We start from the raw sequence: 6286 nt of genomic DNA on the forward strand, positions 1-6286 counted from the left end.
TGACTGTCCAACTCACTGAGACCACTGGACCGAGCTGTCCGACTGGACCGAGAACCACCTGATAGCATCAGGTTGACCAGGACAGCGTGACTGTCCGACTCACTGAGACCACTGGACCGAGCTGTCCGACTCACTGGGACCTGCTGAGGTCAGGCCCGAGAAGCACATCCAAAATGTTTGGAGAGCGAGGAGGGGGATTGGGAGAGGGGGAGGCTCACATACCTTCAGTCTTGGCTGGAGAAGAACTTGAGGTTAGCAGTACTTCCCGGTTCAGGGAACCATAAATGATGAGGGTTTGGGGTGAGAGGTGCTCGACACCCCAAAGTACAGAAACACCGGGTCCTGCCGAAAGAATTCGACTCAAGCCTTCTCAGCCAAGGGAAAAGAAAGTTTATTAAGAGTTAGCCACATAGGCCTGCCCCCAGAGATCCCATCCCTTGCGACGCCTGTAAGGAAAGCGGGCCAGACCAATCTGAGCTAGATTGGATCTGACCACCTTCATGGAGGCAAGATGGAGATTATATACACAAAGGTTGTGGGAGGGATTGAGGGGTGGTCTGGGGTGGCCAGGGGAGGGGTCTAGGGAAGGACTTAAGGAGGAGTCTAAGGAGGAGCCTGAAGGGACTGGCGTGAGGTCAGACTCCAGGGTGGGGGAAATAGCTGAAGGCTATATGGAAATGACAACCCATAAAGGGCTGGGGTAGCAGAGCTAGGGTATAGATATTTTGATCAGGTTTAAGGATGGGAAACAGGATTAAGGGCGGGAGGTCATTGGGAAGACAAGATTAAGGGTAGGAAACAGCTGGACAATAGAGGACTGGGCAAGGTGGGCATTTGGGCTTAATGGTTATAGCCTCAGGCCAAGGCCAGGTAGAGTGGGAAGATTCAAGGAGAGTTCAAGGGTTCAAGGGGTTCCCAGAGACTGTGCCCTCATCACTGGTATAAAGTGGCAAAGCCCAGTTAAAACCAGTTGTAAGGCCAATCTGTCAGCGAAAGTTGTTTCCAGCCCAAGGAATAGGCCTCAGGTGGCGCCAAGAAAGGGAAGCCTAACTAGAGGCAGGCAGGCTTTGTGATGCCAATCAGGGATTAAAAAACCTTCCCACTGACTCAATAGACCTCAGGTGGGGCAAATTAAGGGAAGCTTAGAGGTTTGTTTGTAGGTAGGCCTAAAGCCCCTACTTACTAGGTGCTAAACCTATGTAGGCGTGAAGCCCTAAGGGCCCTAAGGGGAGTTGCTAAGAGCAGGGCCAATGGTAATGTGCACTGAGTTGTAGTCAATCATGAATTCAGCCAGAGACCTGAGTTCTAGCCAATCAGATTTGAGCCCAGAACTGAGAGCAGCAGAATTGAGATGGGAAGGATTCAGAGGCAGACATCAAGAAGACATTGAGGCACCAGACACTGAGGGAGAGCCAACGTGAAGAGAGACTGCAGAGAGGAGAGTGCAGAACAAGGGAGAGTTGCAGAGATCAAAGAGCTGAGAGAGCTACAGGAATTGGAATTCAGCCCAAGGAGAAGGAACAGGAATTCAAGGAGTCAACAGAGCTGCAGAGAGATGGCTGAGCTGAGAGTTAGGATTCAAGAGTGACTGTTTACAGGAAGGCCCTAGCAGGGGGGAAGGTTACAAGATGACTTAGTTCCTTGTGATAATACTATGTTATAATGTCCTTCTGGCTATATTGAGGTAGGCTTGTTGTGCCGAAAAAAGCAAACAAGACCTGGATAAATTTTGATGTGGATTTGTTCAAGGGAGTGACTGTTAGGAGTAAAGACTTAAATCAAACAGCTCCGAGCAGGGGTAGGGTCAGGTTATTTAAAGGGGAAAACCACAAACTGATTTCTGTGGAGATGGGAACGCCAACAGTGGGGTGAGCTGGGGCAAGATAGAGGGTAAACTGGGGGTGGGGTGGGGCAGGGCACAACAGCCTCACTAATTTTGGAATATAATTACTACTATATGGAATTGGAATTACTGGTCCTGGGATTGGATTTTCTCATGTCTAAATAAATGTTATGCTTCCTCTGCCTTATACCTAGAGAATTTCTTATGCTTTGTGATTCTGAACCTTTCTGGAATGTTCATGGTCATCCTCATATTCATGAATCTTGCCTCATTGATATACCAGTTGAAACCAGTTTAAAATGGGAAAAAACAGTTTAAACCAGTTTAAAGTGAAAAAAAACAGCTAAAAGTAGAAAACAGTTTAAAGTGGGAAAAACCAGTTTAAACCAGTTAAAAGTGGAAAAAACCAGTTAAAACCAGTTTAAAATGGAAAAACCCAGTTAAAACCAGGTGAAAAAAAGTTTGAAATTTTAAAAAGCCAGTTAAAACCAGTTAAAAGTGGAAAAAAAAACCAGTTAAAACATGTTAAAAACCTATTTAAAGTTGAAAAAACAAAGCCTGCCAAACAGTTTAAAGTTGAAAAAAATCAGTTGAAACTGGTTTCAAGTGGAAAAAACCAGTTACAATGCTAGAGTGCTGGCCCTGCAGTCAGGAAGACCTCTGAGTTCAAATCTGCCTGAGACATTTGTTAGCTCTGTGACCATGGGCCAGTCACTTAACCTTATTCTGTATCAGTTTTCTAATCTGTAAAATGGGGACTGTAATAAGACCCACCAGGGTTATTGTTAGGATAAAAATTTGTCAGCTATTAGTAGTAGTAGTAGTAGTATGGGGTTCTTAACCTTTTGCATGTCATGGACTCCTGGGCAGTGTGGTAAAGCCTATGGAAGCCTTCTCAAAATAATGCATAGGTATGTTCTTTTTCATTAAATGCACAAAATACATCAGATTATAAGGGAAACCAATTATATTTAATACAGTTATTAAAATATTTTAAAAATTAATGGACCCCTTACAATCTATGGACTTGGAGAACACTTTCCTCATTCTTTTTTTAAGCATAATTCCCAAGTTTTCTACAATAGTTGGGCCAATTCACAATTCCACCAATTACTAGTGTGTTTGTTTTCTCAAAGTCCTTCAATGCTAACTACTTCTATTTTTGCCAATTTTAGGAGCGTAAAGTGAAACCTTATGATTGTGTTCATTTCCATTTTTCTTACTAATGATTTCTAGCATTTTTTGATATTTTGATTTTGGTAGTTGATAGTTTTTGTAAATCATATAGAAAAATATGTTTCATTTCCTGAGGCTATGTCTAAGAAACCAATACTATTCACCTACTTGTTGCTAGTTTTGGGGGAATTTCTTAGGCCTCGGGCTGCTCTGTTGGAAAATTCATAGAACTGTTTCTGCTATTGTACAGACAGACCTTGAATTTTCTTTTTGGTATCCTTTTCACTTAAAAAAAAATGGTCCTTGTATATTCTCTACACAGCTGCCAAAAACGATATTCCTAAAGTGTAGGTCTGACCATGTTACCCCTGCCTAGTCAGTAAATTCAGGGAGCTTCCTATCAAGTCCCGGATTGAATATAAAGTTCTTTGTCACTTAAAGCTCCTTACAACCTGGTCCCTTCATACCTCTAGTCTTCCTATACTTCACTCTATGATCCAGCAATACTGGTCCACTTACTGTTCTTCAAACACAACACTCCACTCCAACTCTGCTCCTCCACTGGCTGTCCCCTATGCCTGTAATGCTCTTCTTCTTAGAGTCCCTGTCTTCCTTCAAGAGTCTGTTCAAATGTCACCTTTGCCAGCAGGCCTTTCTCAGCCCCCCTGCCCCCCACCCCACTTGCTAGAGTCCATCTGTATCTTGTAGGTGCCTATTTTTTTATATGTTGTCTCTTCCATTAGAGGGGCAGTTAGGTGGAACTTTGGCTAGAGCACTGGGCTGGGAATCAGGAAGATATATCTTCATAAATTCAAAACCAGCCCCAGGTATTTATCAGCTGTGTGACCCTGGGCTTAACCCTGTTTGCCTCAGTTTCCTCATCTGTAAAATGATCCAGAGAAGGAAATGGCAAACCACTTAGTATATCTTTGCCAAGAAAACCCCAAATGGGGACGGGAAGAGTCAGACAGGACTGAACAAACTCCTCCATTAGAACACGAGCTCCTTCAAGACACAGACTGTTTTTTGCCTTTCTTTGCATCTCTTAGCAGAGCACCTGACCTGCTTAATAAAAACTTGTGGATTGATTTTTTTTAAACATATTTGTTTATGTATTGTGTATAAACCATGGTCCAAAGCAGCTCTAGACAAGGTCCTGATTCATATCTTGGAAACATCATATACCTACCCAATCAATCAATCAATAAACATTTATAGAGCACTTGCTATGTGCCAGGCACTATGCTAAACACTAAGGAGACCCAGGGAAACTTCTCTTTGGGAATATGTAAATTTGAGCAAGTGTATGTATGTGTGTGACAGAGAGAGAGAAAGAGGGAAGGGGAAGGGGAAAAGATTTTTATCTAAATCCATGATTGTTGGAAACATACATTGTCTAGGAATAAGCAAGACTCGGGAAGACAGGAACGTTTTAATTATAATTTACATTTATTCCACCTGAATAAATGGGTACCTCCCCTGAACAGAGTACAGGAGAAAGTACAAAGGACTCAGATGGACGCCAGGCTCTTCATTGGCCAGATACAACCCCCTGAATGCCTACATCATGCCCTCCTCAGATGGCTTGTTTAAGCATGCGTACAAGCCTCTGACCTTTCACCTGGCCAACCTGAGGCCTGGTTTCTGCTAAAGCTGGGGTAGGGGAGGGGAAAAGGTACACCTTCAATTCTTCGGAAACAAAACTGCTCCTTCCATTTCTTACAATGATCAAGAATACTTGTCATTGTTAAGTTCTAGCTTCCCTAGGAACTTTTGTATAGTCACTTCAGACTTATTGTACCATCCCCAAGCAGAAAAAGATTTTGGGGCCTATAGAGATAGGGAGTTGAGAGAAATGATTATTAACAGCCAATGATCTGGGGAGAGCCAGAGTTCTCCCTTTTTCTAAAGACCTCATTTCAAAAACTTAGTCTCTGAAGGTTGAACTAACTTTCTCCTCTATCAGACCCCACCCAATCTTCCTGGAAATCTCTAATCTAAGGTGAATTCCACTAGGGTAGATCAGTTGTCTAGATTGCCCAGGGTTGGGGGTGGTCTGGGTATAGGGATAGTCTCTCTATCCAACAGTGACGAAATGTCACTTCCAGACCTTCATTATAATATTCATTCTCTCATTAATTGTTAACTAATCAGAGTTGATTGCCACCCTCAAGAACAGCCCTCTTCCAAGAGCGTATAAGCCATGAGCCTGCTGTCATGATTGCCTTTGGCATTCAAGAGTGCCACTGACCTCTTTTTATTAATGAACATGCTAGCATTATTAATAAGATGATTAAATTACCCAGAAACTGTGTCTCTTGACCTTTTTAAACATCACAGAGTGAAGTATCCCACTCCTCTGGTGAGTCCCATTTTCCCTGGGATCTAGATAGTTAATGTAGACGTAGAGCTCTCCTGTGGTTGAGACCTTCCCTAGTAAAGAAACCACTCATTAAGAAGATTACCTCTGCAGTTAGAGGAGCCAAATCTGACCTCTGATCTTTACACCCTGTTTATGATCTTGGGCAAGTCACTTAACTTTCCTGGAACTCAGTTTTCCCATCTGTAGCTGCAGTTTCACTTTTTATTGCTGCTGCTGCTGCTGCTGCTGCCACCACGTCTGCTTCCTGTTAATCCTGGTTCTTTGGCAAAGTGTTACAGATCTGTAGAGGTGGACAGCTCAACCTATTTTCCACTCTGTAGTTAGTTTTGTGGTCCTTCCCTTGCTGACACATAGAAAGGCCAATCATGAAGCTGTTAGTATCCCATTAGCCCTTCTCAACTAGAGGTCCCAGCTTCTCCCTCCTAACTAAACGAAGGGGAATTCATTCTGTTTGTTTCTTTGCCTCATGGTTCAGTGTCCCCCAATACGGGGATTGAGGAGGATAGAGAGTGGAGAGTAGAGAGCTCCTCCCATGTCCACCATTTAAGGAAGTTTCCCAGGCCTTCCATCTCTAAATTTCCCACATGTGGCGTTCTTCTGGATTGCATCATGCCCTCCAGAAACCTCATCTTCCTGCAAAATCATATCAGCCTTGGAATCCACACCTCTTCAGTGCCTTCTGCCCTCTGATTGGAGAAGCTAGAGGGCGGAGAACAGAGAGCTCTCCACTTAAATAAGTCACCAGTCCAGCCATTTCCCACTGGTTACATTCCTCTGGACTTCATCACGTCCCTCTTCTTTTTATATGTTGTTTTCCCCCATTAGATTATGAGCTCCTTGTGGGTCAGGATTATCTTTTGTCTTTCATTGCATTCGCATCACTT

The sequence above is a fragment of the Trichosurus vulpecula genome, chromosome 3 (assembly GCF_011100635.1).
Source record: "Trichosurus vulpecula isolate mTriVul1 chromosome 3, mTriVul1.pri, whole genome shotgun sequence".
NCBI lineage: Eukaryota > Metazoa > Chordata > Mammalia > Diprotodontia > Phalangeridae > Trichosurus > Trichosurus vulpecula.